Source organism: Pleurodeles waltl, chromosome 3_1 (assembly GCF_031143425.1).
Source record: "Pleurodeles waltl isolate 20211129_DDA chromosome 3_1, aPleWal1.hap1.20221129, whole genome shotgun sequence".
Lineage (NCBI taxonomy): Eukaryota > Metazoa > Chordata > Amphibia > Caudata > Salamandridae > Pleurodeles > Pleurodeles waltl.
Window position 1 is genome coordinate 1,029,895,106 of NC_090440.1, and position 13,063 is coordinate 1,029,908,168.

The following is a 13,063-nucleotide window of genomic DNA, read 5'->3' on the forward strand; positions in this document are numbered from 1 at the left end:
CTCCACACGCTCCACAAAATCAAGCTGATTAGAGCCCTTGTCATTGATAAGTGTAAAATCACTTACTCTAGGCTCCCCAAGAAACTCTTTGTCAAGTTACAAAGATTACAAAATCAGTTACCCAAATGTGCTTATGCCTTCAGAAGCAGGAGCATATCAACCCCACCCTTGAAGCATTTAAGGTTTTGTTCATGAAGTTTACCAAGACAAAGGCCCTCTGTGCTTGCAGTTACTAGGAAGTTACCATTGTTCCCCATCGGAAACCTTTGTTCCTTATCGATCCTTCCAAATAACCAGCAATCTTTCAAGACGTGAGATGTGCAGGTATATACCTGGACATGCAAGACCCCAGACTCTAGAACTCTCTTAATTCAGACAGGAAACCTGAATCCAGTCACCTGCTGGTCTGGAAATGTATGAAAACGGAACTATTCAGTCCTGCATTTAATTGCATTCAGTAAATAAAAAGGGCTAGATTTACAAGGCCCTAGCACCTCCTTGCGCCACATTAGCATCATTTTCTGACGCTAATGTGGCTCGAGGCAATTTTCGCCGCGCCATATTAACAAAGTGGTGTAATGCATTAATTGAGCCACTTTGTGACTCCTTGCGCCACATTATGCCTGCGTCAGGCACAATGTATACAAAGGGGGGTGCTCTGGCGTTAGGAGGCTCGCAAAAGTGGCCCCGTGAAATTTACAAGATTTGACTGCTCCATTTTTGGCATCATTTTTAATGCCTGCTCAATGCAGGCATTAAAGTGATGCACCCATTGTAATCAATGGGCCTCCTTGCACTTTGTTGCACTAGCGTCAACATTTTTTGACACTAGTGCTGCAAGGCACCACAATAGCGTCAAAAATGTTGACGCTATTGTCCTAACTTGTGCCTGGTGTTCAGTAGTGTAAATACAGTGCAACCATGGTGTCGTTAGGTGGTGGTAGGGGCATGCAAGAAAAGTGTCTCATCAGGATCGATGCACCACTTTGTTGTAAATCTGGCCCACAGAGTCATGACTGAAGAATATCCAACATGGTTATTTAATCTACCTTAGCAGACACTAAGGGCCTGATATAGAGTTTGGTGGAGGGGCTAATTGCGTCTGCCATATTATGATGTCCATAGGCTATAATGGAATCGTAATACGAAGGATGGGATATCCGTCACGTTTGTGATAGAGTAACCCCCTCTGCCAAACTTTTAATCAGGCCCTAAGTCAATTTCTCTTTCACAATGTTTATTTTTGGCATCTCTTCCTCACTCTGAATCAACTGAAAAGCAAGAGGACTTCGGAAATATGCTAATCACATAAGGGGCCATGTGGGTGCTGGGCCAGATGCACACCTCTTATAGTGTCCCTGCCAGTTGTGATCTGATAGAGGAAGAACCAAAAAGCGTCCATAAAATATGCTCCAGTTTTAATTGAGTGAGGATCAAGTTCACGTGAAAATCTTAAATAAATTTACGCACATCTGTGTAACTTTGATCTGCATCAACCAGTGTTTTCTTGCTTAGACTAACATTGCCCACAGGAAGGGCCCGTCTCTGACGTTCAGGTGCTTTGCATTTTGCCCTTTAAGGCATGAACTAATGAAGTAGATTTCTCAGCCAAGAAATGTTTACATTTTTGTTACTAGTGCAAATCACAGGCAATCATAAGGCAGTGAGGTGTACGAATCACATGTCCTATGTAGATACTTATAATCCATTGTGATTATTGTATGCAAAGTATTTTGGGATTGTTGATTATGAGATGTTGGATTCGATTGCAATCCGTGCCCAACAGGAGTAATCAGTGAGTGAACATGTGGCATACGACATGAGTGCTAACAATATTGTTGTTTCAGTTCATGAAGGAACACTTGTATTAATTTCCATCTTGCCACTTTCTCCTGGCTTGAGTGGTGAGGATATGCAGTAGTTTTCATGTGATGCAGGGCCTCTACTGAGGGCTACTGCTTCTTATGTTGTGATTGCAATGTTGGAGGTGTTTTACATTTGGAGAACTATCTTGTTTTTTATCTCCATTTGCTTGCTGCTATAGTTGAATTAGTTGCTTTCCATTTTCATTTCTTTCAACATCCATTTGTTTAAAATGTGTTGCTTTAGTATTGTTATTTCGTGACGAGAATGTTTTTCACATTACGTTTGTATTAGGTTTCACTATTATGGGACACTCCATAACCAGTTGTGCAACAGTTTTTCTAAATGGCTGGAAGATCAGATGCCTTCTTGTTTTCTGTAGGTCCACCCTTCCCCATCCATAACAGCCCTTTTCCTCCCCAAACGATATCCTTCCTCACTCTTTGGCTACGCACAAAAACAACTATACACACCCTGCAGACGTGTTTAAAACCATCCTGTTTACATTTCTGCCTGAAATGATCTTCGCGCAGAAAGCTGCAATCAGGACAATGATTAGGTCCAGTGTCCAATTCTCGATATTGATGGTGTTTTATTTGAATTGTGCCTGTTCTAGATTAGACTCACTGTGCATTTACCATTGGAATGAGTAGGCTTTAATGACTTTTGTGTTTGATCGCTTCAGTTGTTGATTGTTTGTGCCTATAGGGAAATGACACTTTTTGCATGATCATTCCCAAAGTTTTGGACTCATGCTGATGGTTTGCTAGCTCTGAGAGTGCACTGAGGCCTGCTAACCAGACCTCAATGCCAGTGTTTTGATCCTTAAAAGTGTAATGTTAGATTAGCTATAACCAGTAGGCAAAACTTTACTTACCTATAAGTCTCTAGTTTATGGTACCAGAGGTACTCATGACCTGTAAGTTAAAGTGTCCCCGAGGGCTGCAGTACAAATTGTGGCACCTTGGCTGTCACAATGTGAAAACATGTCTCCCAACCTGGCACTGCAGGCTGGCAGAGCAGCTTTAAACTGCTAACTCAACTTTGCCATCTAAGCTAATGGCAAAGCCCGAACCTCCCTTTTTAATATTCATGTCACCCCTACAGCAGGCCTTTTGAGTCCTAAGGCAGGGAGCTGTATATTAAAAAAGCAGGATATTTATATTTTATATATCCTAACAGTAAAAACCTAAAATTTTCGTTTTTAGTGTGTGGAGGCTAGTAGCTGCATTGGCAGGTACAGATTTACACACTGACCACTTAGCTGTGCTAACTTCTGAATGGGACTATTAAAGTTGGTACTTCAAGGTATCAAATAAATCATCGCATTAAACCTGACTTGATGCTCAAGTCAAAGTTAATGTAACTTTTGCGTGAATGCAACTTTTAGAAAGTTGTCACTCTGTTCCCCAAGTTTTCTGGTGGCTACACACTCCTCATGATCATATGGCGTCACAGAGTATTTGATATTACCTCAGCTATGCTATTTGTGAACTGATCTCAGCAAAACCAGTTCCAGTAAAATACCTTTAAGATGTGACACAAGGACCGAGATAGCATTGTTTTAATCAGGAACATGAAACATGATAGTCAGAAGGTCTGCACTGAAAAGAACATGGCAACATCATATTTCTTTGTTTTGCCTTCCAAGCATTGATAAGTGCAGCCAGACAGTTACAAACCTGGATGTTTGTAGTGCAGTAGCAATTACATCTTTGTGCATGTACAAAATATGCTGGCTGACACTTGCAAGTGCCAAGCTGAGGGACTTGGGACTTAGGATTTTGAAGGCTCAATTAGAAATCCTATATAAAGATCTTCATACTCAGTGGTTATCCTTAAGATGTTGCACAATTGAAGATCTAGAGAACCAAGAAATTCTATAAAATTTTGGTTGATATTACTTGCCTGATGTGCTTTCATGTGTACCATTCAGAAACAAAATTCTGATAAAATAATTGGTGGAGAAACCTCAATCACTTGTAAAATTATCTCTGATTCCTAAAACGTTTTGCCCAGAGTTGCTGGCTGTTTTTTTATCTTTATACAATGATTCTGTACATTCTGCACTTATACAGCTAGACATTGCATTAAAGCACTTCAAGAGTAAGGGCTGATGGAAGGTGAAAGGGGAGCAGAGATGAAAGCAGTGGAAGAGGTAGGCCTTTAATTGTTTTTTTCAGTACTTTTTAAGTCCGCTTTGAGGAGAAGAAACAATGGTGAGGAGGTTCAGGGAACAGAGCACTAACAGCGCAGAGACCTTGTCGAAAGCCATTTGCTTCTCATTTAGACCTGTGAAAGGTGGTTCTAAGAGGCCAACCTTAGCCTGATGGTTGGGTTGTGTGGGAGGAACAATTTGGTCAGGTACTTGGGAGATTGGATCCTTGTGGAAGAGGTACATTGGGTTCTAATACTAACAACTGTTGGTCAGATAGCCCCTGAAGTGCCGTCAATGCACCTGAGAAGTGGTCAGTAATTTTTAAGCACAGGATGAAACTGACAGCAATGCTCTGTGCTCTCCAAAGTGTGCTCACGTGTTTTTGGAGAGACCACCATCAACCTAATGGCAGTAGTTGATGCATAAGAAAGCCAATCCAAAAACATTGGTCATATAGTGTTAATTTAGCAGTAATGGGGGCTGTTTAAATGTTTTTATGTCAAGAAAAAGCGAAACACAGTCTGCAAACATGAGCCAGGAAGTAAAAGAAAATCCATAGATTCACACTGTTTAAGTTGTGGTTAGCTACATGGGGTGTTGGCAATATTCTTAAACTTGCTGAAGTCCAGTTTTGTTCTTGTCCATCTCTCCATAGGTCTCTGTCTCACTTCATATTGCAAGGTTTATCAATTCCATGGACCGCTTTGTATTCTTTTCTGCTTTTCAAAATTAAAATATGCGTCAGGGGGATTCTGTGAGGAAATTCAACTGGCCAATGTATTGGTATAATCATACTGTCTTCTACATCTGTCTTAATGTATCTTAAATCCTTGAGTATCTATGTACATTGTCTATTGTATTATTATACAGTATATGTTGGTATATTTCAAGGTTGCTTCATAAGAATACATACATACTACCATGCATTTGTGCGGGGCCACTGGCTCTCACTTTTGTGGAATGGAACTTATTTTTCATCTTCAGACATTGACCGAGAGAAAGAGGTAAAAACACACACGAAAGGAGGAGGAAGCGAAAGATCAAAAACCGTAAAAGAGGGAGAAATCAGGACCCTTCATGAGACAGAGATAAAGAGGCAGGGGTGTCTGGTAGTGGATTAAAGGGGCATGAGATCGATTCAAATATGCATTTGGCAGGCCTACATATAAAAGCACCGACCACAGGCTTCTGAGAAGAAGTTTAGGCACAGGCACTCATTCTTTTCCAAAGCAAGGACTGCCAATCACACATGATTAGCAGGCAATGGCAACAGTGGCAGCCAGGGGTCCCCCTCACCACTGCACAGGCCCCTGGCTGGGTCCAGGGGGAGAGGGCACCCCCTCAAGTTTCATTATGCCACTGATTGGCAAAGCAAATCGGTCACGCCTTTGGAACCTACTGGCTTTGCCAGTGCTTTTTGGAGAGGCCAACAGGACAAAGTCTCTATGCAGATCATGTATAATTAAAAAGGTATCATGGACCAGTGAGTAAAAGGAGGAAGTCTATTCCTGAGCACTGCAAGATTTTCAACCAACAGCAGCGTTAGACATATCCATTATCTGGATTAGAGCCTGTGCTCCCCTCACAATTTGCACCACTTGACTCTTGGATTTGTTCATTAGAGCAATCAGTGTCAGATTAAAGTCTGCTTCCCATAATGTGTTGTAAGCATTACACTGTCTGCACATTGGGGCATGTATATTAAGCAGTGTAAAAGAAGTGGCCTGAAGAGAGCACAGGACCATTAAGTGTCTAACTTCAGGAACCATGTGAACATGGTGAGGCTTAAAGGCCAATATTCTGTACAGCCATATAGCCCCTCATCTGAAATGGGAACTAAAAGAGGCAAAATAGCTTTAAGTGCCTAGGTTTGAGGGATACTAGTGCTGTGCCATGGTTCATTATGTATTTCCTGCTGTGTCAGTACCATATCTATTTAAATAGTCACTTACTAATGGTGTTATTTGGGACTTCAAACATTCCCTGATTTTATTTTAATTACACCTGTCATGTTCTGATCAGTGAAGTACTGTTACTTGAAAACAATTTGTATGTTGTGTATGTATTTGCCAGGGTCAAAAACACATTGCTAGTAAGGTAAATCTCCTGCGTTCACCAGCTCACACAACCAACTGTCCTCACCCACATTGACCTCCCAAATGTCATTGAATAAACCCAATCTAGCAATACCCTTATGAAAGCATCAAACGTGTTAGGTGGTACACACTTTGGTGCCTGGTACTATGCCAACCACCTGCAGCCTAACAGGCATCAGACATAGCATCACATTTTTGCCACATAGGTAGAGAAAGTGTGAGACAGAGTTTGCACCCGGGCTTTATGGGGTACCTACTAGATTGCTGCAGTTGTATCCCATATTGACATTCCATCAGTTGGCCATCCATACACTGTACACACACTGCATCTCAAGGAAGAGCAATCAAATATATCATCAGTTGATACAACATCTCTGATTTCTTCATGACCCTCAGATCACTCAGTGGTGTTGGCAATATTCTTGTTCATTTCTCCATGGGTCTCTTCCTCGCTTTATATTGCAACCCTAATCAATTCCACTGGCTGCTTTGCTTTCCTTTCTACTGAAGAAGACAAAGGCTATCCTGTTTTGTTCGTTGCGTGTGATTTTGAGCCATGTGGAGTATAATTTTGCATATTGTCTGGTCATTTGCACTCCGGTTTCGAAATTCAGAAATAAGGACAAAGTGGTAGCCTGGTTATTTCAATTTCTTTTTCTCCCCGAAGAGCCCCTGTGTTGCTTTCCTGCTCCAGACTATCAGAAATTGTAGGATGAAAGGTCTGGGGAAGGGAGCCTGGAGGTGGCTGTGGAGTCAATGAACAACACACTCTCTTAAGAACATATATATGTGAACACTGAGAACTATCAAACAGGTCTGCAAGCAAATTCTGCAAGGAATACCCCGTTTCCCCATTGCCTGTAGCTTCTGATAGGCTAAGTATTATAACGACGTTGCGGTCTGAATGTGCTTCAAAACCTTTATTTTTTACCTTTGTGAGCGTTATGACCGTTTGCATTCACAAAAAAGATTCATTGGACGTTGTGGTAAGGTCCTCCAGGTCAAATATAGATCAATCTGCCATGTCAGTTCTCGAGTTTTTTTGTGTAGTCTCTCCTTAATCTGGTGTAGGCACAAGGTAACAGTGTCAATTTTACTCTCGATTGTTTGGAGGTTACCTTTCATTTGCGATCTCTGCCTCAGTAGAACCATCCTCATTCGGCTCATCCCCTCCTCTTCAAAGGTCAGTCCACTCAGGTTTTGATCTGCTTTTGCCATAAGACCACTAGTACCAGATTGGGATGTGTACTATTAATGCCTGAATGACCCTATTCGCCCTTTTATGGGCCACAGTAATCACAGGTTTATAAATCAGTACACAATGGTGGATAGTCTGTTGTAGATAGATATTTCAAATAATTGTGTATTTTAGTCTTTCCACTATTAACAGTATATTTGTTTGCCTCTGTTCAAGCGTCTATTTCGTCAAGGTTGGTTTTGGAGTAATGTCGCTGGGGCAGGAGGAACCAATCTAACACCAATAATTAAAAGTATTAAAACATATTTAGGGGCATATTGAAGAGCCCCTAGCGCCACCGGAGTGTCACTGTTACTGACGCTCCGGTGGCGCTATGCACTGCACCATACTAACAAGGTGGTGTTAAGCCATTTTTGTGGCTTAATGCCACCTTGTAAATACAACCCCTTCACATGCAGCACTTTGCGTGGAATGGGCGTGCTATGGTGTTGCTGTGGGCGTGCCACAGCAACACCCATTGCATTTTGACACTGCCCCAGATTTACTAGTTTTCGAAAAACTTGAGGCAGCAGCAAAATCCAACCCCACCCCAGGAATGGCGTTATAGTGGCACAACCCGGAGAAATGCTTTTATTTCTCCTTGTCTTTTGCTCTTTCTATGTGTGCTGCATTTTGCAGCACACACAGAAGGAGCAAATCGCCATTGAAGATTGTTTTTGTGGTGGAAGGTGTACCTTCCTGCACAAAAACAATCTCCCCCTCAACGCAGCCATCCTTGCACTATGGTGCAAGGGTGGTTGCGTTGGCGAGGCAGAACATTTTGCACCAGTGCAGGGGGAAACACAGGGATGCAATATATTATTGTAAATATGGCGCATTCCTGCATTTTGAAAATGACAGTGCACGACGCTGTTCACTTAAATCTGCCCCTTAATGTCTTCAGTTTGGAGGTTTAAGTATTATCACAATTCCTATAAAAATGTTATATTCTGTCTTTCAAGTCTACCAGTTTGTGAAGTCTGTGGTCTTTGAGAAACACCTGAATCTCCCTCTGCAGCCCCACCAGGAAACATGCAGCATTCAGGTTGGGATACAGAATGTACTTACGCTAGTTTTTATATTTTTCTTACAAAGGTTCTTGTATTGCTTTAATTTTTTTTGTTCTTGTCAAGGAATATGAAAGGGATATTGTTATCTTTGTTTATTTCTTTCTATTGGTTATTTCCCTCTCCTCAATACATTCTTAGCATGGGAAAATGAAAATCAATACAGACAATGACCTCCTTGAAGTTCACCTTCCTTTATTGAAGTTTATTTCCTTTAGTTTTTCTCTTTTTCACAGATTCAGGAATGAAACTACATTTCGAAGGAAAAATTAAGAAGTTAGGAAAATAACCCAGAAAGTGCACCAATTCAACTTTCTTTTGGTAAACTCAGTATTATCAGGTATCCATTTGCTATTTTCCGACCCTCCATTTACACCACCACGAAAGCCATGCACTTCAGTGCCTGTCTGCAACCCTTCCTTAGGACGTGGATTTAGCTGGAAAGTCACCTCTTTGTGGGTTTGGGGGAAACCATCAGTGCCTCTCACCCAGCTCCTGCTCTCCCTGGCATTTGGAGAAATTTGAATCCTCCTTAAGTCTGTTAGAGACACAGTCTTCTCTAGGCCCTGTGAGTCCAGCCGACTTTGGCATTCCTTCTCCTTTTAGGTTTAATACTACTTCCTCTGCCTCATCTGTCCTCAAGCCTTGAGTCGTGTCTCCTCCTCCCACAATGGCTCACACTGCCCTGCTCTCTTCTCTCCATGGGCGGTCCTTCTAGAGCCATTTCCTTTTCACCTCCTGCCTCATTCTTCCTTACCTGTATTGCCCCCAAGCCAAAGTTCATGTGTAATAGGAGATGATGAAAGAACAATATTTTCACAGCAGACATCAGAGGGAGATTGTGTCTTCAATAGTGTCACCCCTCGTTTTCCCCCCTCTGTATCATTGCTTAATATCAGCACTTGTACTGGACGAGCTGACTTCACACCAGCAAGTGTGTTTAGGTTTTATCTGACACAATCATACGTGGTATAGACCAAGGGCCAGATGTATCAAACTTTTTTGCATTTGCAAACGGTGCGAATCGCAAAATTCGGCCGTTGCAAATGCAAAATGACTTTCACGATGTATGAAAGGCATTCACAGTGCAAATATATTTTAGCGATTCCTTGCAACTGTGACATGAATTTGCGTGTTGCAATCTGCATATCACAAAAGCGACATGATTTGGCAAATCGGTCTCTGCGTATCGCAAATAGCAACATGAATTTGCGGATCACTATGAATCGCAGATAGTGGTCAGCAAATTCAAGTTGCTATTTGCGATACACAGATTGCGACACGCAAATTCAGTTTCGCAATGCGATGCATCAAAAAATCACAAATAGTGAATATTCGCAGAATGGCCTTTTCCACATGCAATTTACCACGAATTGAAATCAGGTGGTAACCAGGTGCAACCTACATAAAGAGGCCCAGAATGACTCAGCCTCTTTTCCACAATGGCTGTACTCGACGTGATAGCGAGGAGGATGATGATCCTGGCAGGTTTGAGGAGAGGAGGAGGAGACAGGAGCGCATCTTTAGAGTGCGCATAAACCTTTTTGACCAGACAGAGGAGGAGATATATGAGAAGTACAGGTTAAGCTCAGCCATGATAATGATACTTGACCTGATAGCTGATCTACAACCCATACTGCAGCGCACCACACACAGGCCCAATAGTATACCCACCCATGTAGAGGTATTGTGCTCCCTGCACCTATTAGCCACAGGGAGCTGTCAAAGGGGAAACAGCAGCAGCAGGATGGGTCTCACAGAGCGCCCTCTCACGATTTTTATTTGCATTTCTCAATGCACTGCTGAGAAAAATTCAACAGCACATACGATTCCCCAACACCCCACAGGAATTACAACAGACAAAAATCTATTTCTACCTGATTGACCAATTCCCACATGTCATAGTTGCCATTGATGGGACACATGTAGCTATCTGTCCACCATCGGCCACAGAGTATGTTTATCGGAACTGTAAAAATTCACATTCCATGAACATACAAGTGATTAGCAATGCCTCCAACATCATATCCGATCTCGTGGCCAGATATCCAGGTAGCACACTTGACTCCTACATCTTTCACCACAGTGGAATTTACACAATACTACTAGCTGGAGAGTTTGGTGAAGGATATCTACTGGGTAATGTAATAGTTGACAATGTTGCATTGATGTAAACGTGATGTAAGATATAACAAGTACTCATTTTGCTCTCTTTTCATTCCAAGAGACATTGCCTACACAGTGCGGTCCTTTATACTGACGCCCTACCTGAGTCCTGCAATGCCAGCTGAGAGGAGGTACAACGCTGCTCACAGGAAAACCCGCAGTGTTGTGGAGAGGACCTTTGGACTGCTGAAGAGCCGCTTCAGGTGCATCCACAAGAGTGGTGGTGCACTACAATACAGCCCTGAAACAACCTGCAAAATTGTGGCTACTTGTGCTATGTTGCACAACATTGCAACAACAAAGGGCATAACTGTGGAACCCACCGAGCCGGACTCAGATGAGGATGGTGATCCCATACCACCCCTTCACCCAGTAGACAGGAGCAGTGCAGCAGAGGGCAGGCAAAGACGTGCTGACATCAAGCGCAACCATTTTTTATGTAATTAATGACAATACCACGTCTATTTTATGTATTGCTGTAGGTAGCATCTTTATTACCTTGACTTTAAGTAACATATGTGTGAATAGGACATAGCTATGCACTATAGACAAACATGTGTGGGTAACATTGTCACACTATTAGCATCATAGTATAACTGTATTGCTACATGTTAAGCTAGTCCCCTGTACTCCTCAACATTACTTCCTACGTCCACGCACTCCACTTGAGTGCTCAGTGGCCTCGCTGGCACCTCTTGTAGCGCTTTCAAAGACAGTACTGTGTCTGGTACTGCGACGCCTAGGATCCATCACAGGGGCTGTGAGACTGCTGATGCTAGAGAGCTCCTCACTATCCCCACCACCCAGTTCGCTATTTGTAGCACCCCGTGCTGTCTGCATTGCATCCAGAACATTGATGATTTGCACCAATCCCTGTGCAACGTTCCGACTGCAATGTGCCATCTCCATCTGTATGGGCACAGCACGTCCTGATATCAAGGCAGTTGAGCTAGCGACCCGATTGACCGATCTGCAGAACCCATACAACCTTCCCATGAATTGGTGATGGCGCCTGCAGTGGCTGACACGCTCCTGCTGAATCTCAGTGCAGAGTTCCCTAATGGCGTTTGTCATCTCCTTTGTGTTTTCTGCTGCTGCTTGCTGTCCCTCACGCAGCTTGCACGTTTTTATTCAGAGACTCCAACTGCTTGTGCATTGATGCCATGTTTTCATTGAGTGCATCAAACTGCTTGAGCAGTACTCCCATATTGTCATTGTGAGACACCAACTGCCTGTGCATTGACCTCATGTATTTGCATTGCAGGTGCTGCGCTTTCAGCATGGAAGCTTCAAGGCCACCAAAGATTGATGGGCCCTCTCCTTCATCAGTGCGTTGTCTGCCTGCATTGTGATGCCTCCTGAGGAGAGTGGACTGATGCTGGGACAGGGACTGCTGTCTTCCTGTGAATCTAGCCTCAGGGGTGGTGTGGGTACTTCATCCGGCATTTCATCTGAGTCCAGGTTATACTCTGGGAGAGGTAACACTCTTGCCCTCCGTCTAGTTGGTGCAATAATGAAGGACTCACTGGTGTTTGAGTCAGACTGTGGCTGTGTTTCGCTATCCCCCACATTTCCACCTTCTGCTCCGGAGGGCCCGGAACATCTACAACAACAATGTGCAGCATGTCATTTTTTTATATTTGACAAAATGTTGCATAATAGTAATAAATGTACACTAACATCATATCAGTATGAGTCGTTTGTGTTGTTCCTCTGTGTGGCTGAACATTAACTTGCTATTTATGTGGTATTTGCACTTTAGGGGTGTGGACTACCACTCCCATAAGGCATTGTTGCGTTGCATGTAAGATGTGGCATGGACTCCTTATCACAATGCATCAAGCTAATAGCTATTTTCTAGGGGGCATTTCTACATGCACATATGGAGATACACATCATCATTACTGCCCTTACCTTTGCTTGTGCTGGGTGTCCCTTAGGTGTCAATGTCAGTGAGACCACTGACAGCTTCAGGAAGCAGTGTGGACTCCACCATTTCTTCCATTGGTGTGGATGGTGTCTGGGTGGGTGGTCCTCCTCCGGTGCTCCTTGCCTCCTTTAGCCTGCTGGCTACCCTCTCTTTGGATCAGAAACACAAGTCTTACCATCGCTTGCGCATCTCTTCAACAGAGTGCTGCGCAAACACCCACTGCGCATATTTTGGTCTGGATGTCTGACCACAGTATCCTCTTCTCACTTTCAGGTACATGGAGTGAGTTCTTCCCGAAAAGTTTGTTGTGGTTCCTGACCACTTCCTCAGTGAGCACCTCCAATTCGTGCTCACTGAATTTGAGCTTGTGCTTCCTGTCTCCTTTCTTCTTCACATTTCCATCATTGGCCATGTTGTTGTTTGGTCCTGGCTGGCTCACAAGGCTGCCTCCCTGGTGCTGGGCTGTGTCTCTCTGCCTGCTCCTGTGGGTGTGGCTCCTGCAAACAGCATGGGCTGACTCACTTCTTGGTTGTAATGTCATCAGCC